General features: G+C 43.6%; 1 protein-coding gene across 11 annotated transcripts in view; it reads left to right on the top strand.

Moving 5' to 3' along the window:
• Nucleotides 1-27,662, top strand: part of CSNK1G1 (casein kinase 1 gamma 1) — a 204,893-nt gene that overhangs the window by 12,798 nt on the left and 164,433 nt on the right. For 2 of the 11 annotated variants that reach the window (XM_068275651.1, XM_068275658.1), the window contains exon 1: nucleotides 23,672-24,109. The exons of 1 other annotated variant lie outside the window; for it this stretch is intronic. The gene's annotated coding sequence lies outside the window, so the exon portion shown is untranslated. Of the gene's footprint in view, nucleotides 1-23,670; nucleotides 24,110-27,662 lie in introns of those variants that run through there. 8 more of the 11 variants (XM_068275653.1, XM_068275659.1, XM_068275655.1 and 5 more) reach the window with 6 other exon arrangements.

The following is a 27,662-nucleotide window of genomic DNA, read 5'->3' as shown; positions in this document are numbered from 1 at the left end:
ATTGGAAAACTTTTATATCTACATTTACCTCGTCGCAAAACACAGTACCCATACCTATCCCTATTTGCAATCAGCTATTCAGGGACTAAATGTTAATAATTGGGTTTCACGAGTATACTACGAGTACAGGACTTATATGCCAAGAACTCTCTACTATCATATACTAGAGAACGTCAACAGAGGTATGGTCTTCCTTCCCAGGACTTCTATAAATACTTACAAATTCGTCACTTTCCAGCTTCTCCAAAAATTCACTTAACTAGAATCCCCAGCTCCATTCTCCCTTTAAAGTGAACTGAGCATCATTTTTAACAGTAGTATTGTAATTGGGAGGATATCTTTTTTAATTTATCTAGGAAAAAGACTAAAAAACCATTAAGTCCTTTTTGATGTGATCCACTTCACCTCAAAACAATTCACTACATTAGTAGAAAGAACTATAATATGATGAGCATAAAGTACAAAATCTTGCAAATCTTGTGGTACAAAAATATCAAAAATCTTTATTGATACAGATACAAAAAATTCTTAAAAAGAGAGGTCTCTGCAGGATGCTCCTTGTTTGCATGAATAATCACAGGAATTTCAATATTTTGTATTGAAAAAAGGCTTTCAGTAAAAAATCAATTGGCAACGACACGCTCATTTCGGGCGTATAATGCCCTTCATCAGGCCACTCTATAAGAACTTTATACAAAAAAGATCAAACAAAGAAATTCCAATTAAAATCATTAATATAATGTATTGGAAAGTGAGTACCAACACCCTACAGAAGATTTCCAAGAAAAAAGTGAGGACAGAGTGTGTTCCCCACAAGGCCTCAAACAAGGACCTTCACACTATGTCAAGAGAAATATAGTATCTAATCCCAGAAAGAGACATAAAGAGGATGATCAGTCCAAGTGTCAAAAGTAATATGGCCAAAGCAACATGAGGCAGTAAATATCGACTCAATAGCCACATTACTAAGAATGAAAGGATAGATATAGTATAGTCACAACAAAGTAGGGCCTATGCAATAGAAGCAACAACAATCACCTGGGGCCTGTAAATATCGGTCCCAGTTGTTGCACTAAAGAAGAAAAGCACCTATAGACATATAAAGAACCCATAAATGATATATAGATAAAAATATATATGCACACAAACCTATGTATCCTGTAGGCAACACATGGCAGAAGCAAACAAAATGACAGAAACTACGTATGACCTAGCAAACGCATATCGCACCTGGCAAAAAATAAAAAACATAAAAATGGTTTGCACTCAGGGACACTGTACAAAGAAAATGACAACCAGTATGTATTGGTATCACTACACCCCATAAACTACGTCCATTATGAATATGACAAGTTGCGACAGCAAGAAACCACTTCAAGGTCTAATAATAATTCCTCATCATAGTAAAAAGACACTAGATGATAGTGAAAAGTTTAAATGATCATAGAGCCACCACAGTATATGTACATAAAGTATTCTATATGATCCATATCGCCATCTTATCATACATTTAGTCCTAACACTACGGTATAAACAAATGTACTAGATCAAAACACCAGGCTGGCAATTAATAATACAAAGGTCTGCACAACATAAGACCAATATATGAATCAATAGATACTTACAATCCTGATGGCAGGGAATAGGATCACCAAGCAGCTATAGACAGGAGTGCAGTTGCATAATGGCGTCCTAACCATTTAAATACCCGTGTTTGGCGTCTCTAAAGCGCCAAAGCGCATGACAAAAGATCCTGTGGCCAATAGAGAGCCACAGGGGACGCAACCAACCCAGCACTGCGCATCCAGCGTGTACTCGTAACCACGCTGGAGCGCAAGCCGAACGCGACCAAACCGGCACTGCGCATCCAGCGTGTGCTCGTAACCACGCTGGAGCGCAAGCCGGAAGTCGCGAACAAAGACTTCTGCCCAATGTAGACCAATTGGGTGCTGGGGGTAGATACCAGGAAGCCTTCGGCTTGTATACAACCAAGCCGGAACGCACAAATTAACAACAGGGCTATCACACAATATAAACCAATAACAAAGGAAGGGAGGCGTTCCCTATGTAAATAATCCCATTAGGGCACATTCAGAGTATAGTACACCAACCCCCAGTAGAGGGGATTGAATAACTAATTAACTATAACAACAGTCAAACCCTCTAAAACGGCCACATATAGGGAAAAAAGGGGACCTTAATGAACGCATAACCCAACACATATACATAAATAACAGGCTCTACCACTCTTTGAACAATAGTGATCAGTTTAGATCTAAAGCCAAAACAGATGTTTACAATAAATCTACAGACCACCTCTTAAAGGGGATTGCACCAATAAATAAAAAGGAGACCAAGTCTCATAAAAAGGGTCCACAGATGAAAAATGGACACTCTAACTGGGAATCCCCAAGTGGAGATAACCAAGAAAGACATATACATATGTGTAAAAGTTAAACAATGTCCCAGAGTGCAGACCATTGATGCCAGGCAAATGTACCTTATCTCCATACCATGTGGGCCAAAGGAAGGTGAGTGCTGTATATCAATGGATCATTGTTGATTGGAATACATCCAGAACTAGAAAAAAAAGAAAAGATAAATGAAAGGAACAAATTATCACAAAGACATAACAGTACACCCGCGCTAGAAGCCATATGTAACCACACACAGAGAGGAAGTATTTTATAATCCAAGATTTTACTGTGGCTTGTATTCTGCATTCATGCCATCAGGGATAAGGGTTTGTAAATATCTAATCCACTGAGCTTCCTTGTGCAACAAGAAGGCTTCCCTATCTCCGCCCCGTCTAAAAGGGGCAACAATTTCCAAAACGAAAAAGCGCAGCTGATTCGCCACGAGCCCTCTTTCAATAAAGTGCTGTGCCATAGGTGAGTCAACCTCCGAGACACTTAAATTACCGCGCAAGGCCACATTAATATTAGACCTATGTTCTATTATTCTTTCCTTGACTGGCCGTGTGGTTTCACCCACATATAGTTTACCACAGGGACATTTGATCCCATATACAACATATGGGGTAACACATGTGGCATAGTGTGAGAATTCTATTTGATGACCCTTAATGGGGTGATTAAAGGTTTTACCCTTCATCACCAACTGACAACATGAACAACTAAGGCAAGGAAATGTCCCCATACGATTGGGGGCAAGAACTGTCTGGAGATTGACTCCACCTGAGCCAATATTGGCTTTAATAAGATGGTCTCTAATCGATTGTGCCCTTTTATAGGCAATCATAGGTGGAGTTTTAAATAATGGCACCTCAGTCCCCATTGATCTTAGAATGGGCCAATGTCGTTTAATCACTGAAGTTATTTGTGGAGATATAATGTTGAAGGATGTGGCAAGTATCATCCGATCCACCCCCTTATTAACCCCAGTTTCACGTGTCCGTAGCAATTCTGACCGTTCCCGGTCCAGAATTTGCTTTTTAGTGCGTTCAACCAATTTCTTAGGATAATTCCTTTCAATGAACTTGGATCCCATACCTGACATGCGTCGTGCAGTTTGCGTTTGATCACTCACGATCCGTCGAACGCGCATAAATTGTGACTTAGGTAATGACTCACGTAAGCTCTTTGGGTGAAAACTTCTAAAATCTAATAGCGTATTCCGATCTGTTGGTTTAGTGTATAGGTCAAAGGACAATAATCGTCCCGACTTACACACATCCACATCCAAAAACGCAATCCTATCTTTTTCAACATTACATGTGAACTTCAGTGATGACGACGCCCCCTGTAATTCTCTATAAAAAAGCTCAAAGGAGGACCTAGGTCCAGACCAGATTACGAATATATCATCGATATACCGACGCCATATACAGGCGTGATGTTTAAATAAATCGTTCTGGTAGACCCAGTCCTCCTCGAACCCTTCGACAAAGATGATAGCATAAACAGGTGCGACGTTAGACCCCATAGAGGAACCTCTGAGCTGTAAATAAAAGGTATCTTGAAAGAGGAAAAAATTCCTCTCAAGGACCAGTTCGAGTAATGACATAATAAAATTGATCTGTACATTAGCAATAGTTTCATCTCTCAATAAGGACTGTCGAACAGCTTCCTTCCCCTCTGTGTGCGGAATACAAGTATATAGTGATTCTATGTCAAGCGTGACCAAAAAGCAGTCATCATGAGGCAAGACCAACTCATTAAGCTGTCTAATGAAGTCCGACGTATCCCTAAGATATGATTTTTGTTGTAACATATATTTTCTCAAAACTTTGTCAAGGAATATAGCTGTATGACTTAAAATTGAGTCACAACCTGCCACAATGGGACGGCCCGGTGGCTTTTCTAATCTTTTATGGATCTTTGGAAGGCAGTAAATAACGGGAACAATTGGTTTGTTGTCATTATAAAGATAGTTATACAATTTTTGATCAATAATACTGCCCTCCAAAGCATCATCCAAGACATCTTTAAGTTCCTTGAGAAATTTAAAAGTGGATTAGCGTCTAGTCTCCTATAGACACTACCATCGGATAACTGCCTCAGGATATCCGCGATATAGTCGCACCTATTCATAACCACAACAGCTCCCTCCTTGTCTGCTGGTTTAATCAAAATAGACTGATTTCCTTTTAGTTCATACAAAGCATTTTTTTCAGCTAAGCTTAAATTGTGTTGCATAAACGGAAAACTGCCTCTCCTAAAGTCTTTCTCCAACTTCACCATATCTTGCTTCACTAGCCTAATATAGGCTTCTACCCGTTCATCGGTTTGAGGTGGCTTATTACCTGTTGCTAAAAAGAGATTTAAGTCCTTAGCATTATATAACGTCCGATTAGGTTCTACCCTTGGCAGACCCATGGGTTTTGAAAAAAAAGCCTTCCATCTCAACTGATCAAAAAATTTTTCAAGTTCAATGTCCAGGTTGAAAAAATTGGGTGAAGCAGTAGGACTAAATGAGAGGCCCTTCGACAATACAGAGATCTCCTCCGTAGAGAGAGTGTAATCAGAAATATTAATGTAGACCTGATCCAGACACTACATCTGTTACATGCAGTCCTTGAAGTAATAATCCCTCCTCGGAGCTTGCTTGGGTGTTGGTTTCTTCTTCGGGATTTTGGGAGGCACTTGTCCTGGTACCCCTAAAAAAGAGGGATCCGAAACAGATGATCCAGAGGATGGTGTAGGTGAGTTTGGAGCACTTGGTACTTGTTTTGGCTGTCTCTTTCTGGATTTTGGGTAGCGTCGCCCACCTCCTGTAGTGTGTGGTTGGTTTTTCTGTTGCCATTTATATACGTAACCTGACGTGTAGTCTCGACAGTCCCTTTGAAATTTCTCTCTCTTGGTTTGTAGTACTTCTTTCCTATATTTTGAAAGGTTCTCCTCAAGAGAGGCTATTTGTGCGTCAAACAAATCTTTAGGGACTTGACTAGACAATTTCTTGCGTAACTCAACTGCGTCAGCTTTAAACCCTGGCAATTTTTTATATATCCACTCCACATATAATAGTAAGATGTCAAAAGATGATTTATTCAAGATACCCTCAAATCGGCAAAGAAACTCACTATCATCTGTAAAGATATTGGGACGTATATATGTGACCTCACACCTCTCGGAATCTTCAAATTCTTGTAGTATTCCGCCAAAGTCTGACCATGTAGTTCAAGATCTATGATATACTTTTCAATTTTTTCTAGCTCTTTCAGATCAACTGTAGAGTTATCATAATCATCCAGGATTCTACAACATCCCTCCACATTGCTCAAAATCCTTTTAATGTCTTCGTCTACATAGGAAAAAATGGCTGTACCAGCCAATTGTGCTGATTCCTCCGTAAGAGGAGTTAGATCATTAGATGACATGAGTAGCAAAAAAATAACCAACCTAAAAGGGGTCATAGAAAATATTTTGGATAGATCTCCCCAGTGGAGTAACCATCATTTTTAACACCCAGGGCAGCTCTATAGCAAATTAAAAATGCATTCTATAAATGTGGTTTATTATTAAAAAAAACTTTCACTTTACCTAATTTTTTTACATGTAAGGGTTAAAATAGCCACTTTGTCTGTCCGTAAAGGACCTGCGGTGGATGAGCAGGAGATGGTGGAACACAGATAAGAAATCACCTCATTAGAATTAATTGACCACAAACAAACCCCCATTGTACTTGTAAAGGATTGCGGAATGGCCGCCGCGTGCTCTGATGGCGTGGCGGCCGTTTCCGCGTCCAGTCCGGCGGTTTATGCGCGGCGACATGTGTTTGACCTGGTGCAGCCTTCCTGTGCACATAGGCTGAGGAATACACGCGCGTGCGCAGCGAGACAGAAGCTTTATAGGAAGCAGAGAGGGATCAGCTGACTCCCTTGGTCAGCTGATCCAAGTTTGTATGCGGATTGGCTGGAAGGGACTGGGCGGCGCTGGCCAGCGCTGCACTATATAACCACTCGTTCCTCAGTCTCACATCGTCTGCCGTTGCAAATGCTTATGTGTTAGCACACAGACCTCAGTCAGATCCTACAGTGTGGTTGAACCAGGAAGGACCTGGGAATCCACACTGAGCTAGAATACTTTCTCATGCTTATTCTATGTTATGCTTTAGACCAGTTCCAGGGTGTTGTGACTACAGACCTCACACCCAAGACTAGGATACTGTGTCACTTCTATGTTATGCTTTAGACCAGTTCCAGGGTGTTGTGACTACGGACCTCACACCCAAGACTAGGATACTGTGTCACTTCTATGATATGCTTTAGACCAGTTCCAGGGTGTTGTGACTATGGACCTCACACCCAAGACTAGGATACTGTGTCAGTTCTATGTTATGCTTTAGACCAGTTCCAGGGTGTTGTGACTACGGACCTCACACCCAAGACTAGGATACTGTGTCACTTCTATGTTATGCTTTAGACCAGTTCCAGGGTGTTGTGACTACGGACCTCACACCCAAGACTAGGATACTGTGTCAGTTCTATGTTATGCTTTAGACCAGTTCCAGGGTGTTGTGACTATGGACCTCACACCCAAGACTAGGATACTGTGTCAGTTCTATGTTATGCTTTAGACCAGTTCCAGGGTGTTGTGACTACGGACCTCACACCCAAGACTAGGATACTGTGTCATTTCTATGTTATACCTTAACCCGGTTCCAGGGCATAGAGAATAGGCCCTCACACCTAGTTAGGGCAAGCCTGTTTATATTAGCAGCAGGGCTTCCTGCAACCAAGCCTAGGTCCCTCTCCTAGGGAGCCTTTGGCCTAGGGATTCACCCACAGTCTGAGGTGAAATCCCTACTTCTTCATATCTCCAGTTCCTCTGGCGGTTCTCTCTCAAAGTGCTACTGTTACATTGTACACTCATATCTCAGGTGTCCAGAGGTTAGACATACCTGGATTATTAGTGATTCTGCAGATCATTCATAATCTGGTGTATATCTGCATTGCTGGTGAATCTGCAGGTCACCAATAATCATATTCTCTCTGTGTGTTGACACCAATCGTTACAGAACGGCAGACCAAAACAATATGGACACACTTGACAGTCGTCTGCTTGCACTCACCACCTCGGTGGAGAATTGCATCAGCGTGCTGGATAGTCATCAGACCCAGATCAATGCCTTGTCTGGGTCTATACAAGCCCTTCAGACGACTGTTAATGCAGTGCGATCCTCTCTTGTTACAAACATACATATATCCAGGCACATCGCCTCTAGTTAGGACATTAAATAAATTATTAGGGAAAGGGAGGTGCTGAAGGGTGTGTGGCTAGAAACAGCAAAAATCAATTAACCCTTCGCACTCTCACATGCAAATGTTGAAACAAATGCATTCACAGATTTACTCATCCAGGCACAACTGTTATCCCTACAGCTAAATTAAAAGCCAGGGTTTTAGTTCACAGAAGAATGCATTCTTATGCTTAGTCACCTATACTGCGTAGAAGTACCCAGGTAAACATAGGTGTCCTAACTCTGACCCTGTAACATGCATAGTGCAGACATGCAAACACATTCATTGCATCAAACCTATCAATGGATTAGGAGCACACATCCTAACTTCCTCTCCTGGGAAAGACAGTGCATCTTACCAATTGCACAAGGGAGCTAACGTTATGTGTCCATGTGCACCATGTGCACCATGTGCATACACCAGCATAAGCTGTCTGCATGCTGACAAACATACAGGGGAAGGAGGGAGTGCACCGAATTGGACCCTAGCCACAGGGGTCAATGACTAAGCATAAGAATGCATTCTTCTGTGAACTAAAACCCTGGCTTTTAATTTAGCTGTAGGGATAACAGTTGTGCCTGGATGAGTAAATCTGTGAATGCATTTGTTTCAACATTTGCATGTGAGAGTGCGAAGGGTTAATTGATTTTTCCTCTCTTGTTACAGACTTACGCATGCCTGTGCCCGAGAAATTTTCTGGTCATAGATCTGACTTTCGAAACTTTAAAAATCGAGTGTTGTCTTAGTTTGAGTTGAGACCTAATACTTCAGGTACTGCCGCACAGAGAATTATCTTTATTAAAACACTGTTGACTGGGGATTCCCAGACCTGGGCATATGGCCTTCAACCAGGGGATGGGGCCCTAACCTCTGTGGTGGAATTTTTCAAAGCTATGGCTATAATTTACGATGACCCAGACTTTGCCTCGACCGCTGAGCGGAAGCTCAAGATGTTGCGGCAAGGCAAAGATTCGGTAGAGACTTATGCAGCTGAGTTCAGGAAGTGGGCGGTATCAGCTAGATGGGGCTCATTTGCATTGTTGGATTGTTTCTTGTCAGGATTATCAGATGCAGTGTCTAATCTGATGTTGGGATATCCTCCTGAGCCAAAAACTATTGATGAAGCCATTTCTCTAGCGATCAGAGTGGACCGTCGCCTACGGTATCAGAGACAAAGTTGGGGCAGGAGTAGTGTGAGATATGTTTCCTATGCTTTCTCGCCACCTACGTCACCTCCCCCTGAACCCATGCAGATTGGACGTTCAAAATTGTCCCGGGTCGAGCAGACTCGTAGAAAAACTGAACAACTCTGCTTGTACTGTGCAGAGGAGGGTCATAAAGCACAGAACTGTCCCAAAAAGTCGGGAAACGCTGTCTTCTAGGAGTGGTCAGAGGTAACACCCTGGGTGCACAGAGTTTACCTCTCAAAGACGATCGACTGCTCCTCCCATGCACCATTTCATGGGAAGACCAGACAGTTTCTACTGAGGCCTTTCTCGACTCTGGCTCGGCCGCCAACTTTATTGATTATGATTTTGCTAAGAAACTGGGAATTCCTATTGTCCCATTGAATCATAAGGTGTTAGTTACTGCGGTGGATGACTCTCCTCTGCAGAGTAAATACCCTCTGTCTCAGACTCCGGAGTTGGGGGTCACCATAGGGGTTTTACATAGAGAGAGTCTGCAGTTTTTTGTGTTACGAATGGCAACTTCCACCGTCATCCTTGGTCTGCCATGGTTGCGACTTTACGCCCCTCAGATTGATTGGGCATCTGGACAGCTAACGAGCTGGTCTACCCGCTGTTATCATCATTGTTTGGTGAAGGTAACCATGGGTAACACCAGAATTCAGGTGGAAGGATTGCCAGAACAGTATAAAGATTTTGCTGATGTCTTTTGTCCTAAGTCAGCAGACAGACTGCCCCCTCACCGTCCCTTTGATTGTCCGATTGAATTAAGGTCTGGTTGTATGCCTCCTACCTTTATAACTTGTCCGGGCCAGAGAAGTTGGCAATGCAGGAGTACATCAAAGAAAATTTAGCTAAGGGTTTTATCCGCCCCTCCCGGTCACCTGCGGGCGCTGGGTTCTTTTTTGTTAAAAAAAAAGATGGAGGCCTCCGTCCCTGCATAGACTATCGGGGTCTAAATAAGATCACTGTGAAAAATCGCTACCCGCTACCTCTGATTGATGATTTATTCTCCCAGATCACCAACGCTAAAATTTTCTCGAAATTGGACTTAAGGGGTGCATACAACCTGGTGCGTATCAGGAACGGTGACGAGTGGAAGACGGCCTTTAATACACCCGATGGGCATTACGAGTACTTAGTGATGCCCTTCGTGTTGTGCAACGCCCCGGCCATCTTCCAGGAGCTGATTAATGAGATTTTCAGACCAATTTTGGGTAAATTTGCATTAGTATATCTTGATGATATACTAGTCTTTTCAGCCACTCTTGCCGAACATCGGAGACATGTCAAGTATGTGCTGGAAAGACTAAGACAGAATCAATTATATGCCAAACTGGAAAAGTGCATTTTTGAGGTGACCTCTGTTGCATTTCTGGGGTATGTAATATCTACCTCGGGCCTCTCTATGGACCCTGGGAAAGTCTCTGCGGTATTGGACTGGCCACAGCCTGTAGGTCTGAAGGCCCTCCAGAGATTTCTGGGTTTTGCAAATTACTACAGGAGATTTATTAAAGGGTACTCTACGGTGGTTGCACCCCTTACCAGTCTTACTAGTAAAGGGGCTGATACTCACCACTGGTCCGAGGAAGCTCTTACGGCTTTTGATACCCTAAAGAAACTGTTCTGTTCTGCTCCTATTCTGAGACACGTCGATGTCACCTTCCCGTTCATAGTAGAGGTTGATGCCTCTGAAGTGGGGGTGGGGGCTGTGCTGTCTCAGCGTTCTGGTTTGCAGAGTAAGCTTCATCCTTGCGCCTACTTCTCCCGTAGTAAGGAGTTTGTGAGAGAGTGTGCTGTGTGTGCTAGGAGCAAACCTTCCCGACAGGCTCCGGTGGGAACTTTGCAGCCCTTGCCAGTTCCAAATGAACCGTGAACTCATCTGACCATGGATTTCGTGGGTGAACTCCCCAGATCTGAAGGCATGACTGTCATCTGGGTGGTGGTAGACAGATTCAGCAAGATGGCCCATTTTGTCCCTCTGAAAGGACTCCCCTCCGCCCAAGAGCTGGCTAACCTCTTCATCCATCACATTTTCCGGGTGCATGGCATTCCGGAGAATGTGGTCTCAGACAGGGGAGTCCAATTCGTTTCTAAGTTCTGGAGGGCATTTTGTCATTCTATGGGCATGGATCTTTCATTTTCATCAGGCTACCACCCGCAGACGAATGGCCAGACTGAGAGGGTCAACCAATCCATGGAACAGTTTCTCAGATGCTACGTGGCTGATGCACAAACTGACTGGGTAAAATTTTTACCTTTCGCGGAGTTTGCGCACAATAACCTGAAAAGTTCTTCCTCTGGGTTTTCCCCTTTTCAGGTAGTGTCAGGGAGGTCCCCTAAGTTTGCTCCTTTGCCAGTGGCATCTGCTCCTTTCCCAGCATTGGAGGATTGGTGGCTGGCGTTTAAACAAATTTGGGCTATGGTAAAAACAAATTTGGGGAAGGCTTTCAAATCTCAGAAAAAGCAGGCCGACAAGAGACGCGCTGCTGAATGGGACTTTGCACCAGGAGATTTGGTCTGGGTGTCTACGCGACATCTGGCATTGAAACAAATGTCACTCAAGTTGGGGCCCAGATTTATTGGGTAGTTTCCAGTCACCAAGAGAATTAATGCCGTCACCTATGTCGTTGATGCTCCTACCAGTATGCGTGGTGTAAGATCATTCCATATGTCCACTCCTCGGGGGTTGGTACTGTAAAGGATTGCGGAATGGCCGCCGCATGCTCTGACGGCGTGGCGGCCGTTTCCGCGTCCAGTCCGGCGGTTTACGCGCGTCGACATGTGTCTGACCTGGTGCAGCCTTCCTGTGCACATAGGCTGAGGAATACACGCGCGCGCGCGGCGAGACTGAAGCTTTATGGGAAGCAGAGAGGGATCAGCTGACTCCCTTGGTCAGCTGATCCAAGTTTGTATGCGGATTGGCTGGAAGGGACTGGGCGGCGCTGGCCAGCGCTGCACTATATAACCACTCGTCCCTCAGGGCCCTTTTCCACTAGCGCGTTTGCGCTAGCTGAATCGCAAAACTGCAAACCGCTAGCGATTTTACAATCGCTACGGTTTGCTTTTTAACATAGGAATCGCGGTAGGTCATTTCCACTACCGCGATTCGTTTTTTTACTTGATCGCGATCGCGCCGCGGAGCGACTTTTGCCGCGATTTTGCTATGCAGTGCATAGCATAGCAAAATCGCGGCCGCAAACGTCGGGAAAACTGCGGAATTGCGATTCAGCAATCGCTAGCGTTCAGCGTGAACGCTAGCGACTGCTAGTGGAAAAGGGCCCTAAGTCTCACATCGTCTGCTGTTGCAAATGCTTATGTGTTAGCACACAGACCTCAGTCAGATCCTACAGTGTGGTTGAACCAGGAAGGACCTGGGAATCCACACTGAGCTAGAATACTTCCTCATGCTTATTCTATGTTATGCTTTAGACCAGTTCCAGGGTGTTGTGACTACGGACCTCACACCCAAGACTAGGATACTGTGTCACTTCTATGTTATGCTTTAGACCAGTTCCAGGGTGTTGTGACTATGGACCTCACACCCAAGACTAGGATACTGTGTCAGTTCTATGTTATGCTTTAGACCAGTTCCAGGGTGTTGTGACTACGGACCTCACACCCAAGACTAGGATACTGTGTCACTTCTATGTTATGCTTTAGACCAGTTCCAGGGTGTTGTGACTATGGACCTCACACCGAAGACTAGAATACTGTGTCAGTTCTATGTTATGCTTTAGACCAGTTCCAGGGTGTTGTGACTACGGACCTCACACCCAAGACTAGGATACTGTGTCATTTCTATGTTATACCTTAACCCGGTTCCAGGGCATAGAGAATAGGCCCTCACACCTAGTTAGGGCAAGCCTGTTTATATTAGCAGCAGGGCTTCCTACAACCAAGCCTAGACCCCTCTCCTAGGGAGCCTTTGGCCTAGGGATTCACCCACAGTCTGAGGTGAAATCCCTACTTCTTCATATCTCCAGTTCCTCTGGCGGTTCTCTCTCAAAGTGCTACTGTTACATTGTACACTCATATCTCAGGTGTCCAGAGGTTAGACATACCTGGATTATTAGTGATTCTACAGATCATTCATAATCTGGTGTATATCTGCATTACTGGTGAATCTGCAGATCACCAATAATCAGAGTCTCTCTGCGTGTTGACACCAATCGTTACAGTACTTCAAACAGAAAACATCAGTTACAGTTGAAGAATTTCACACCTAGCCTGGACAATGCTAGTTGTAAAATAGCAGGGGTTGAGCTTCTGAACAATGGCAGCCCTTGCAGCTATTTGAAGCTAAGAGCTGCTTGGATCCCTTTAAAGGGGAACTGAAGTAAGAGGTATACGGAGGCTGCCATATTTATTTCCTTTTAATCAATACCAGTTGCCTGGCAGCCCTGCTGGTCTATTTCTCTGCAGTAGTATCTGAATAACACCAGAAACAAGCATGCAGCTAGTCTTGTCAGATCTGACTTTAAAGTCTGAAACACCTATACACGCCAGAGGCTATGGCTAATAGTATTAGAGGCAGAGGATCAGCAAAGCTGCAAGGCAACTGGTATTGCTTAAAAGGAAATAAACATGGCAGCCTCCATATACCTCTCTCTTCAGTTTCCCTTTAATATCAGGTCCATCTCAACTAAAAGGGGTAATTTCAAAAATGTATAATTTTTTAATGCTTGCGCGAGAATCTAAACAGTGACAGAGGAGGTCTTGGGAGAGGACATTAAACATTTTGCCTTCGGTTGATGACTGGAGTAAAGCAGCCGTAACAGTCAAATCGGCTTCTCATTGTACGTCTCACTGGGAGAACTATATGAAAATAATTTGGCAATAGTACTTATACCCCTTTTAAATTAGCATCTTTTGATATAAATGCAGAGGTGAAATGTTGGAGAGGATGTGGTCACACTGGTACCTTATTCCATATACTGTGGTCATGCCTTATCATTAACCCCATCTGGCATGAATTAGAAAATCGTTTTCGGAGTATCCCTGGTTATACATATGTCTTATCACCTCAGCTAGCTCTGCTTCACTTAGAAATCTCCTCTATTCTCCCTCATCATCGATTGCTGATCTCTCACTTACTTATTGCTACTAGGAAAATCATTACTGAATTGTGGAGATCCCCATCCTCTCCCTCTATACAAGATGTGATCAATAGGACCTAACACCATTTACAAATGGAATATCAATGGGCAATTAGAATAGGAAACCCCAGAAAATGTATCGCTGATACTGCTGATTGGCATCTAATCCTATGACTAAATTACCCAAAAATTAAGTAGAAACATTGCTGGCTGGGAGATATCCTTAAATTAAATGATTTGAGTCAAAATAGTGAGCTCAAGAATACAAGCCTTTCTAACTTTACTCTAATTTCCCTAAAAGTCCGCCACAAGCTACCTTATTCTCACTATTCACCCTTTGTTTTTTGTTATTAGTTCCTTTGTTATTCTAGCTGTTCTAGATATGTAGCTATTGAGTTGGATTTATAATTAAGACTATATAGGTGGCTCTAGTAAGAGCCTACCGTGCATTCATGTCTCCTCTATAGAGCTCAATAGGTCCGTAAGTGTGAAACGATATTATACCTGTGGCAAATTGATGCTCTTATAATTCTGGTTCATCATCTCTGTTTATAGAGATGTTAAACTGTTTCTTACTTTAAGCGAAGAGCCTGTATGAGAAGTATTGTATTTGATTTTACTTATTTTGCACAGTTTTGTCATCAGTCTCATCTGGATGGACGGAAAGCGGAACGGATACTGTACAAACGGAACGGATCCAATGTTAACCAATGGAACCGTTCACAGCCATCCGCTCTAACGGATCCATTCCATATGTACTGCTGGACGGAACGCAATTTTGCTGTTGCACCAATTGGGCTCAGCGGTCTGGAAATGGAAGCTAAAGCCCTGCATTGGGGTCAGTGGGAGAAGAGAACGTTTCTTCACACTAGTGAAGAAACGGACCATTCTAGGGCCAAAATCCACAGGGGGCGGTGGGATGTGGGGACACTCCACTGGGGGTGGGTTTCTGGGGGGATGCTCCTGGGTGGGCAGATGAGGGAGGGAGAGAGAGGGAGGGTTTCTTCCCCAGGCTTCCGTCTCTTCCCCTTTACGTCGCGTCATGTGACTACCACGCTTCCTGGGGGGAAGACATGGAAGCCCGAGTAAGAAACCCTCCCTCCCTCACCCGCCCACTCAGCAGCCTGGAGTGAAATCAGATCTGATCGACCGGTGATCAGATCCGTTTTCACGGATCTGTTTGCCAGTGTGCACCAAGCCATCCAGATCTGGTGAAGCAGAGACCGGATCCACTTTACTGAATCTGTTTGGCTTTAACATCCAGTGTGAACTGGGCCTAACTCGCTGCATGCAAGCTTTGTATTAAAGTGTATGTCCAGTCTCTAGTGCAGTTCACACACATTATAACACATTATAATGCCTGCATTATACAACTGACCACAGTGAACCTAGCCTTAAAAAAGTGAGAGTATTTTGATTGTATTGAACTATTTCTGACACCAGATGCCTGTATTTTAAAGCAATCCACAGTATAGTCGACACCACCAATATGTATTCAAGCTCTTTTATTTCTTCATATAGTAGGTTAAAGGTAATCTGTAGCAGCGACAGCCTTGCTGTTTCGATCATGCGACCTTTCTCAAGCTGTTCAGCATTACATCTCATCATTGTCTAAAATCAACACTCTCATATATCCCTCCTACCCATATTAAACCAATCAGATTTAAACGCCAGCAGCCAATCAGATGGAGGTGGCCATCCAACGGACCTGATGGAGAACAGCCTCACCTAACATGTAAATTACAGACCTCCCCTTTGGTACATCATGGCCTATCCACTTTAAGTTATCCCCTCCCTCTCATCAAGGGAATATGGGGGAGTAATATATTGATTCCTATTTACGTGATACAAGCATGTTCCTAGATAGATTAAATGATTTAACAGCATTAACGCCTGACTCTTGGTTGGTGACACTTGATGTAGACAGCCTCTACACTTCCATCCAACATGATGGGGGTGTAGAGGCTGTGGAGTGGTACTTAATGACACACACGGATCTCTCCGATCTCCAGAGAAAGTTTGTTGTTACACTATTACAGATTATTTTGAGAGAAAATTATCTCTTGTTTGAAGGTCAATTCTATGTACAGTGCTGTGGAACGGCGATGGGGTCGAACGTGGCCCCATCCTACGCAAATCTGTTTCTGGGCCAGTACGAGGAGGCATTTGTGTATAATAGTGCCTTGTTTAAACAGTATGCTAAATCCTAGCTCAGGTTCATTGATATATTTTGCGTGTGGGCGGGGCCGCATTCGACCCTGGATGATTTTATTGCTGAGTTGAGGATCAAGTGTCCATGTATTGGACTGACTGCACATGTGGCAATGGATAGTGTGTCCTTTTTGGATACTTTGGTGTACAGGTCTGGTGATAGGTTACTCACGGACCTGTACACCAAACCAACAGATCGCAACTCCATATTGGAGCATGATAGTTTTCACCCCAACACATAAAAGATAATATCCCCAAAGGGCAGATTATGAGGGTGGAGAGATTGGTGGCAGATCCAGACAAACGCCGTGGGAGAGTAGAACAGATGCAGAATAAATTTTTGCAAAGGGGTTATCCAAAAGAAATCTGTAGTAAAAAGAGTAAGCATAACAGGGGAGGCCTTGAGGGACCAAGAATCCCGTTTGTCAGCACATATAACATTTTGAGTGATAAAATAGGGATGGCCATCAAGAAGCATTGGAAAATTTTGCAGACTGCATTCCCTCACATTAAAGAATTTAGATATCCACCCCTAATGTCATTTCGGCGACCGCCATACATTAAGGATAAGGTGGTACATACATATGAGCAAACTAGAGTGGGAGGAAGTAGAAAGGGGACTTTTCCTTGCTTAAATTGCCACATGTGCAGTCAGGTCACTAAGGGGGACTGCTTTACTCACCCTTCGACCGGACGGAAGTATTATATAGAGGGCCACTATAATTGTGAATCAACCTATGTGGTTTATCTAATTAAATGCCCATGTGGACTGGGATATGTGGGTAAGATAACTCAAGCTTTAAAATATAGGATATCGTCGCATAAAACAGCGATAAGAGGTGGTGAGGAAGATCAAGCAGTCTCCTGTCATTTTAAACAGTTTGGACACTCTGTGGCGCAATTGAGGGTTCAGGTAATTGACCAAGTTCCCTTTAACATGAGGAGAGGAGATAGGAACAAGATGCTGTTGATTAAGGAAGCACGGTGGATCCGCAGACTGGGTACTTTGGGGAGGAGAGGGATGAATAGGGAATATGATCTTTTGCCTTGTTTATGATTGATTTAAGCCAGTTTTCAATTTTATGGTACTTTGGTGCCATTTTCTAGATCTATGATGCTGCTGTATAACCCAAAGTGAATCTGGATGATCATGTTCTAATATTGTATTTATATGATTGATTACAGATGGAAGCCAGCAGCCATTAGGAGGATTTGTGGACATCCTTTTAAAATTGGCATTCCCTTTATAAGGTCAGAACGCCATCTCCAGACAGCAGGGGGCGAGTGGTAAGTCTCTTTTCCTATGGCGGCAACATGGTTGGATTCCCCTACTGTTTGCCGCAATGCTTTGGGATAGACGCGTATACCTATTGGCTTGGTAGCCGTGGTTACACGTGTAGCGTTGCTATGGAGATGTAACGCATTTAATATGCACCGTCTCAGTGACGCAAGCGAGCTGGTGACTAGATTTGTACGCATGAGAGGTAGTAATTGCGTACGGATGGACGCATGGAAAAGGGGAGGCGTACGTCTGATGTCATCGACGTAGAGTTGCGGCGGGGGGCGGAGACCACACACGGCCCATCTGCTTGAAGGAGGTTGGTGAGTAGGATGGTACAGAGCGCAGATTGTTGCATATTACTCCCCCATATTCCCTTGATGAGAGGGAGGGAGGGGATAACTTAAAGTGGATAGGCCATGATGTACCAAAGGGGAGGTCTGTAATTTACATGTTAGGTGAGGCTGTTCTCCATCAGGTCCGTTGGATGGCCACCTCCATCTGATTGACTGATGGCGTTTAAATCTGATTGGTTTAATATGGGTAGGAGGGATATATAAGAGTGTTGATTTTAGACAATGATGAGATGTAATGCTGAACAGCTTGAGAAAGGTTGCATGACCGAAACAGCAAGGCTGTCGCTGCTACAGATTACCTTTTAACCTACTTTATGAAGAAATAAAAGAGCTTTAATACATATTGGTGGTGCCGACTCTACTGTGGATTGCTTATTGGAGTACTGGAGTGCGGAGTACTGAGAGTCTGGGCACACCAAGTTTTCCATTCCTGAGTGCTTGCTTCACACTGGAAACCTGTATTTTAAAGGGACCCTGAGCAGTGGTTTAAAATGAAAATCGAGACTTACCTGGGGCTTCCTCCAGCCAAACATCTTCCTTCCGTGGTCCTGCTGGTTGCTCCGGTAATCTGATACTCAGCATCAGTGGACGAGATTCTCCGTGCCCATAAAAATTGTCACTTTGGTATACTTTTTTCAGCTTTTCATCATGAAATGCCCATGTGGGCTGGTTTACGCAGGGGAAACCACCCGTAATGTGAAAGTACGCATCCAAGAGCATAAAAGGAGCATCTCTGATTTTCATAAGAATCCTGAGAAATAAAATGCCACTTGTGGCCAGACATTTTTTATCAAGCTGGACATTCTGTGACTCAGTTAAATGGATGGTATTGGATGCTATTCTACCCCTTAGATGAGGGGGGGGGGGGGGGGATAGGGAAAAGGTACTGCTCCATAGAGAGGTGGAATGGATCAGGAAACTGGATTGTGTAAACCCTAGAGGATTAAATGAAAATGTTATAAATGTTTCCTTTGATTCACTGCAGTGTGGTACTCCGGATATGGATGACCCCTCCATTGCAGGGTAGACGGTATAGTAGTTCCCTGTATTAGAATTCAGATACTATGTTAATTGTTTAAAATGTCTAACACTGTATCGAAATGCACGTGGGTTGGACTTACTGTGGGCAGTCCTATATAAGAGGTGGTGTTCACACCTGAGGAAGGGTCAGAGTACCCGTAACATGTAGCGTGTACTGTTGCTCAATAAAGAAGTCAAATGCAAGTTTGGAGCCTGTGGAGTGCCTTCTTCTATGTATTGCATAGTTCTGGTTTGCAGGAGTGGCTCACTTGCAAGAGAGGAGCATCGGCTGTTGCTACCCAGTCAAGGTTAGCATTGGTGAGACTCGAGGTGAATGATTTGTATAGCAAGGATGTCTGAGTCAACCTGTGTCGTGTTCTGCCATTATTATTTATTTATATAGCACCAACATCTTCTGCAGCGCTGTAAAAAGCAAATATTGGGGTGCATAGACACGAGCAATTAAGAACTCAGGACATCCAGTAATACAAGTACAAATACAAACTTAGTTATTAGAAGCAGGAATGGTCGTAGTCAGCCAACTTCGCTACACTGGAACTACGCATAGTTTTACGCAATTACGCTTCGCCAAACTACAGCTTCAAAATCAAATATTCGCTTCGTATGCATTTCGTAAACTATGCGTTAAAATATGCAATTACGCGTAGTGCGAAGCGTAGTGTATATGGATGCTTATGCCCGTATGCAGAAAACTTTACGCATTAAGGCCTCTTGCACACTGCACGCGATTCCGATTCAGATTCCGCTTTTTAATCAGTTTTTACCTCCGATTCAGATTCAGATTTGCAGTGTGCAAGGAGCAAACTGCAAATCTGAATCTGAATCGGAAGTAAAAACAGATTAAAAAGCGGAATCTGAATCTGAATTGCTTGCAGTGTGCAAGAGGCCTGATGCTTACACCGGGGACTCTTCTATGCATACATTCCCTTTTCCAATGCGTAAATTTTAAGCATACAATCGCACGCGGAAAAATTGACGCAAGTAACGCATTCGTAGTTCACTACGCAATACACATGTGCGTAGTTTTGAAACGGCACCTACGAACTATGATGCATACTACGATGCGTAATTCGCAGTGGCGTCGTTTCTGCTCATCCCTGATTAGAAGTAGTAGTTGATGCATCGTTTTGAGACATCACCAATACAGGTACAATTTCATATGACAACTTACAGCAGAATATGTAACACTAGGAGTAGGTCCCTGCCATTGGGAGCTTAGAGGATAGTGGGGTGGGCACTAGGAAAGTAACTTACCACACTAGTCCTTATCATGGGCAAAGGGACATATCTTCTGGGGGAGGGTTTATGTAAGAATCTGGGAGCCCTTTTCAACAATGGGCCCCCCAGATGTCCTGCCCCTCCAGGTCAGGACATCTGGGGAGCCTGGGACATCTAGCCAGGAAATAAAAAGATACCTAGGGAGAGGGAAGCTTCTGGATAGTCCAGAGGATTCCCATGTCCTCCTTGACACCACGGCCATAGACGAGAACCCTCTGACGGTTTCCGGCAGTGCTCCCCTTTGTGAACGAGCCTGGCTTTACTGTGCCACGGGAGTACAGCCGCGCCTCCACAGTAGCATGGAACCACTTGTGGATGAGCAACTTTGGCTTACACATGCAAGCACAGAACGACCTAATTTTAAAGTGGGCGTAATCTCATGCACAGGACAGAAGGAAAACTAAGAAAAGCAACCTGTATGTATGTAGTGAGTTTAGCCTGTCTAATGCCCCCTCTGGACCCAGATTACTAGGTAAACATAGAGAAATGCACCCAGTATGGATGTAGAGAGTTTAGCCGATGTAATTCCCCCCCTCTGGACCCCGATCTCTGGCTCAAAACAGAATGTAAACATAGAGAAATGCACCCAGTATGTATGTAGAGAGTTTAGCCTGTCTAATTCCTCCTCATTTGTCTCTAATCACAAGTTGTAATTTGATCTCTACCCTGTGTCACCTGACTGCCATGGCAGAGATGGCAGATAAGCTCATTTGATAGCACAGGATGTAAAAAAAAAATAGCCATTTGGTTTGCAACTGCTTCTGTGCTAAGTGCTTCTGCTGATCTGCTTTACTGCTACCGATTTTGGCCTGGTTTTTGACTCCCCCAGTCTGCCGCCTGCACCGACGTCCAGGGCCGGATTTACCATGAGGCACTGTAGGCATGTGCCTACAGGCGCCTGATGATGAAAAAGCGGTCCCACTCCCTTCCCCGAGTGCCTCCCTCCCTCCTTCCCTATGCAGAGTCATGATGAGATAGTAAATAAGAGATTACTCAACCTGCTCTTGGCATTCAACTAATGAGATCTCCCTTCAGTCAGGGGCACCTCTAGCTACCTAATACTTGGGAACACAGCTGGGACAGCCAGCACACTTGCTGTACGGTTCAGCGGGGTTTGTAGATTGCTAGAGAGCGAAGTCTAAGGTGCCAGGACATCTGAGCCTATAGGCTCCTTTGAGGTAAATCTGGGCCAGGCGACGTCTACCTGGATTTTGACTACTCACTGCTTGCCGTCTGAACCGACCTCTGCCTGGATTTTGACTACTCTCTGCCTGTAGCCTGCACCGACCTCTGCCTGGATTTTGACTACTGTCTGTCTGCCGCCTGTACCGACCTCTGCCTGGATTTTGACTACTCTGTGCCTGCCGCCTAAAGGTGGCTACAATTTCTAGCGAAAAATTGTTTGAACAATCAAAAATTCTGATTGGATTGGTTGTAAATAATCTCAAGGTGACCACTAATGATACAATTTCTAGCGAAAAATCGTTTGAGCGATCAGATAAAATCGTTCATTACACCATCAACAAACCAATCTTTGCTTCCTATCTATCACAACCAACAAGAAAATCCAAATTTTGGTTTGACTAAAATTCAATCGGACGACTATTTTTAAAATAGTTTGTAATTGATTGTGCCCATCAATGCAGATTATTTACAACCAATCTGATCAGAATTTCTGACCGATCAAACGATTTCTTGATAGATATTGGACCGTTAGTGGCCACCTTCAGTTGATGGGCACAATCGGTTACGAACGATTATAAAAATAGTCGTCAGATTGGATTTTCGTCAAACCAAAATTTGGATTTTCTTGTTGGTTGTGATAGATAGGAAGCAAATATTGGTTCATTGATGGTGTAGTGAATGATTTTTCTTCCAATCAGAATTATCTGATTGCTCGAATGATTTTTTTGCTAGAAAAAAGTTTGAAAGGAATTACGCTTCTACTACCTGTTTGTGATGTCGCCCTCTGTGCCATTCTCTGTTTCAAAATATACCACATGCGGGAGGTGTATTAGGTATATACCTGTATGTACATACTGTATAGTCTGGTGCCTTATTTGTACAGTTTCACTATTTTTTAAAGAAAACCTGAACTGAAAATTAAAAGTCAAAATAAACATACACAAGTCATACTTACTTCCCGTATAGTCTACTCCTCAATCTCTTTCTCCTCTCCCGCGTCCTGTTTGTCCACTGTGAACAAGGGAATTCTCCGTCCTCCATTTTGAAAATGGCCATTACCCAATAACAGCTTTCTGGTCAGCACACTGTTAAACTGTAACATTGCCCACTTGAGCCATAGGGAAACATAGACATTACTTGGCACATCAGTTGTCCTCTCAGCTTTAACTGACAGCAACTGATAAATAACTGACAGCAACTGATATACTTCAGTTCTGACAAAATGTCAGAACTGGAAGGGATCATTGTCAGAAGAAAATGGTGCGCTTCTGAGAGGAACTGATGGCAAGGCAACTATGTAATAATGTTCATTTGAAGTTACATCATGTGTTTATTTTAAATAAATTTACTCAGTACAGGTTCCCTTTAAGTTTATTCATAAATTTAATTATTTAGACAATTTTGAGTTTGGGATGTCTACAAGACCTTTATTCTGACATTTTGGTGAGTTATGATTTAAGAATTGGAGGCCTAAAATTCTTGATAATAAGTACCGCTTGTAGACCCATAAATCCAGAAAGAAATGAACCGCCATGGTAAAAAAAACACGTTTAGCGGATCATAAAGGAATAGATGCAAACAGATCTAATTTGAACCATTGGATACGTCCTTATTGGTCCGTTCAAACTGTTTCATTCGGTCCATTCTGCCACACACAGACCGCGAGTTTGAGTCTGCAGCGATTTTTCCGGATGGACGGATGAGTCACATGTCTGTGCTAGTGCAAACTGGCTCTAAGTCATTACAACTTTACTGCTGTCAGTATAATTTAAACAGCTCCCTGTTCATTTTTTGCACAGGACACAATTTTACCTTAAACTTTGAATAACTTTCTGAATCTGCAAAACACTGCTACAGAAGCATTCATTATGTGAACACCACCACTGCGGTCTCTCAAACGCCCATCTTTCACACATGTACATGTACCCAAATGGGTTCACAGGTAATTACCGTACTACAGTATTACGACTTATCAAAGATTCATGTGCAAACATTAGGTGGCGCCACGTATCCATGCTTTCTCTACTTCCGTATAGCAACAGTTCAAGCGGTAGCTACGGAAAAACTAGCTACGATCGAACATGCGCAGATGCTTATATGACTTAGCATGGCGCCATGTTTTCTGCTGGAAAACACTTCGCGCTGGTATTACGTGAAGTGGTTTCGTAGCTCTCCATATCTCTCTGCGGAAACGCTGGGAGGAAATAGCGGAGTTTCACAAGTAGTAGACAGGAAAGTAATTTTCGGCCAATGGAAGCTGCCAGATTCTAAAGCGTTCGCCTAGCCATAGCGCTCCTTTGTGGCATGACGTCACAACTTGTTAGTCCAGTCTCCACCCCGTTCCTTGTTGTGCGGGAGAGTAGGGCGGAGCTGGCGGAGTGATTTCCGGTCCAGCCCCGCAGTGTGAGGAAGGGAACCGGGACACCGGGGGAGGAGCCATCAACCGGAAACAGTTGCAGTCGGTTGTTTTTGCTCGGGTACCGGAGTGGTGAGGAGGACCCGGAATTAAGAAGCGCTGTGGCAGGCGGAAAGCTGTGCGGAGTGGCTACTGTGGATTTGCCACCGCCCTGCTTAGTGACAGAACTAGGAAGTGCGGAGTGAGCTCGGCCGATGTGACAGTGCCTGTCCGTCTTGTGTGGGAGGTTAGTGGGCTCTTCTGCGGAGGGCCCGTGTGTCAGCTGCGGGAATCTATGAGATTGGCCGAGGCAACGCCATTGTTTCCGTGAGCCTCCCTCTCCATTCCAGTGTGTCAAATCCCCGCAGGAGGACAGGTGAGAGAGCCGAGATATGTGCAATCATTGTCTGTCCGCCTTTCCTTGTCAGAGAGCTATTCGCCCTGCTTGTACAGAGCCCTGTGCCTGCCACCATCTGCATACACAGCCACTGGACTGCCTCTCCTCATTGTCATTACTGTGTCCATTATAGCTCCATCTTATGTTTGGATGGAATTTACTAAACAAAAGTGTGAATGAAACATACCTGCGTATGTCATGATCAATCTAAACATTAGGGTATGTTTATATTCAGCTTGAGATGCATTACACAGTGGGTGGTTTATTTAGTTGGCAAAATGTAGAAATCTGTATTTATTTTATACATGTCTCTGGCACATTTTTGCAATGCTTTACAAGTGATGTCTTTTAAGCTTGGTACATACGTCCAATTTTACCGCCTCCATGCAGTATGAGAGCTTTCCTGCACAATCTTTTCAATGTATTCAAAATCTGTTGGGCCTCATACCACATGGAAGGCGGAAAATTGGCCAATGGAAGTGTAATATGAGCAAATAAAGCTATATTCCTGTACTTATTTGATCTGCAGGTACTGTGATTAGCAAGGGCAGAATCAGATCTTGTGCGTGTTACTATAGTATTAGTAGTACAGTATAGTACTTATATTTTTTGCAAACTAAGAGTGGAGCAACGCTTTTCCCTTCCCTCCATTTTTTGGCAAATAAATGGTGACATAATTTTAAAGGGATCAGGACGGAAGATCCATTACGCATTTAATTACTTTTTTAGGAAGTAAATATCCAATCAATTTTAAACAGAAGAATAGATTAGGAGGTTGTAGCAAGTGGAGAGGCCTCTCTAGAGTGTGGATGTGGAATATAAGTGTGTGTGGGTAATGATTGAGGATACAACATATTAATTTTAATAAATTGTTGAAATTTGACTAGCGCGTGTTAGTGATTTATATAATCTTCCTGTACAATTCTGAGGGTTGGGGAATCCCTCCACGCAACACGCAGCTTGTAGAGTAGTAACCATTTCCAGCGCCGGAGAGTGTTCTATATAATTATACACGTGTTACTATAGAGTCAGAAAAAAATGATTAACAGACAGCTTAATTAGTTAATAATTAGCGTTTTGAATGTGATTAGCACTTTGTAGAGATCAGGCCATAATGCCAATGAATGTAGATTAAAATAATTAAAAAAACAAGAAAAAAAAATACTATTCCTTATGTGAAAGTGGGAGTTCCTTAAAATAATAATAAAATATGTTTAAATGTGGTGAAAAATTCTTAACATTTTTCTTTTTCAGCTACATAGAAATTTTTTGAATATGACCGCACAGATTGCTCTTTATAGCCTTAGAAAAGTACTATGTGTACGCTGTTAGGAGTACAGTTGCTATGAGACTGTCCAGAAATTCCCACCTCGCTGAAGGAGCACTTGGGACAGGAGGTTTTGTTCTTCATTTTGAACACTTTAGCAAATCTATTCGCTGACAGAAAACTTTGATTCTTCTTTCTGCTAGTTTATGTTCAAAGCACTGGGGAATGACTGTTTTATATGTACGTATATATTATACAAAGAAAGGGAGCTGAAGAAATGTTTGTCATTAAAGCGACTTGAGCATTGATTTAAAAACCAAACCGTAACTGTGTGCTGCTGGGGTTGTGTTGATTGGGGAAAGCACCGCTACTTGCCTACGGGGGATGCTGATCCTCCGGCCTGCACAGGCTTCTCTATCTTCTCAAGCTGACCGGCAGCTTCAGCAGGCATTTCTAATTGCGGAGGAGGTTCTTGTGCATGCAGCAATGTATTCCAGGAGATGCGAGTACAGAGCTGTACTCGCATCTAATTGGACTACACCTCCTGGCATGTATTGTGGTGTGTGCCCTACGTCGGGAATTACAAATTTCTGCTGAAGATGTCGGTTGGCTTGAGATGACTGAGAATCCTGTGTGAGCTGGGGGCTGGAGGATCAGCATCCCATAGGTAAGTAGTGGGGCTTTCTCCAAACTCTGCACACACAATTACAAACCTCCCTTATGAGGAGTTCATTTGTAAATCACTTCTCAGGTCGCTTTAAGGGCCCTTTTCCACCTGCAATCGCTAGCGTTCACGCTGAACGCTAGCGATTGCTGAATCGCAAAACCGGCGATTCCCCCGACGTTTGCGGCCGCGATTTTGCTATGCTATGCACTGCATAGCAAAATCGCGGCAAAAGTCGCTCCGCGGCGCGATCGCGATTAAGTAAAAAACGAATCGCGGTAGTGGAAATGACCTACCGCGATTCCTATGTTAAAAAGCAAACCGTAGCGATTGTAAAATCGCTAGCGGTTTGCGGTTTTGCGATTCAGCTAGCGCAAACGCGCTAGTGGAAAAGGGCCCTAACTGTTGCAATGTATAAAAGTGACTACATGTGCCATTTTCAACAAAAGTGCCATTTCCTTTAACAGAATATAGGCCAGAGGAAGCCAATTCATTTACCAATAGGTTTTGGGGTTGTGGCACGACACCTACATAAACATGTGAGGAGCATACAAAGTTCATGCAGATATTGGTCTAGTTAGCATTGAACATGGAACTCTAGTACCGTACTAACCACATAGCCCAGTGATGGAAAATAAATATAGAAAATCATTTTGGTTTGCATGCAGATGCAAATTGCACTCAGTTAGGAATTTGGCCAAATAAAATTTCGAGCAAAGACATTCCAAGCTGCACGCAGGAATGCAATTGATCAGGACAGCGGCGCCACATTTTATGCTTGCGTATGTTGGTTACAGTAATGCATACAGTCAATGAAAAGTATGCTACTATCAAGGTGCGCGTTTAGCAGTAACACACTGCATGCAGTGTATTGCAATGCTGCAACCCATTATATTGCATCACACATGCTACACTGAACTTCACATAAGTGGTGCATTGCAGTGTGTTAAGTTGTTACCCGCAACACACCACTGTGAACGTGGCTTAATATCAATCTCGTTGACCTCTTCTAATAGTTATTCCTTTCATAAAGCTATCTAAGCATGTGACCTATGTGACAAAATAATTTAAACAAACCACCCCATAAGGGAGGTTCATACATAGATTTGGCAGTTGGGGGCCATTACTTATCTTCGAGGGCCTGATTCCTAACCCTCTGTCTGTATGGACTCCTCAACCTTCTCCAGACACTCACGGGTGCAGTAGATTCAAGCTCCTGCAGCAGTGTCACATGTCCCTACCGACCCAATGCATGGCAGGAGATGTAGTCCTTTAATTTGAGTACATGTCTAGGCATGCAGTGTGGTGGGTCGGTATGCACCACAATGCTGCGAGCACGTCAAACTGTTGCAACTCTGTGTCTGCCTGGAGAAAATAGAGGAGCTCATATAGACAGGGGCTGAGGGCTGCTAGGGAACCGCCCCCAAAGTAATGTCTGTCATCACACACTGCCCTCAATATTACAATACAGTGGGATGCAAAAGTTTGGGCAACCTTTTTTAATTGTGATGATTTTCCTGTATAAATCATTGGTTTTTACGATTAAAAATGTCAGATAAATATTCATATAGAACAGGGGTCCCCAACCTTTTTGAGCCCGG

This window comes from Hyperolius riggenbachi, chromosome 3 (genome assembly GCF_040937935.1).
Source record: "Hyperolius riggenbachi isolate aHypRig1 chromosome 3, aHypRig1.pri, whole genome shotgun sequence".
Lineage (NCBI taxonomy): Eukaryota > Metazoa > Chordata > Amphibia > Anura > Hyperoliidae > Hyperolius > Hyperolius riggenbachi.
Note: the sequence above shows the minus strand (reverse complement) of the source record. Positions and strands in the feature narration are given on the sequence as shown.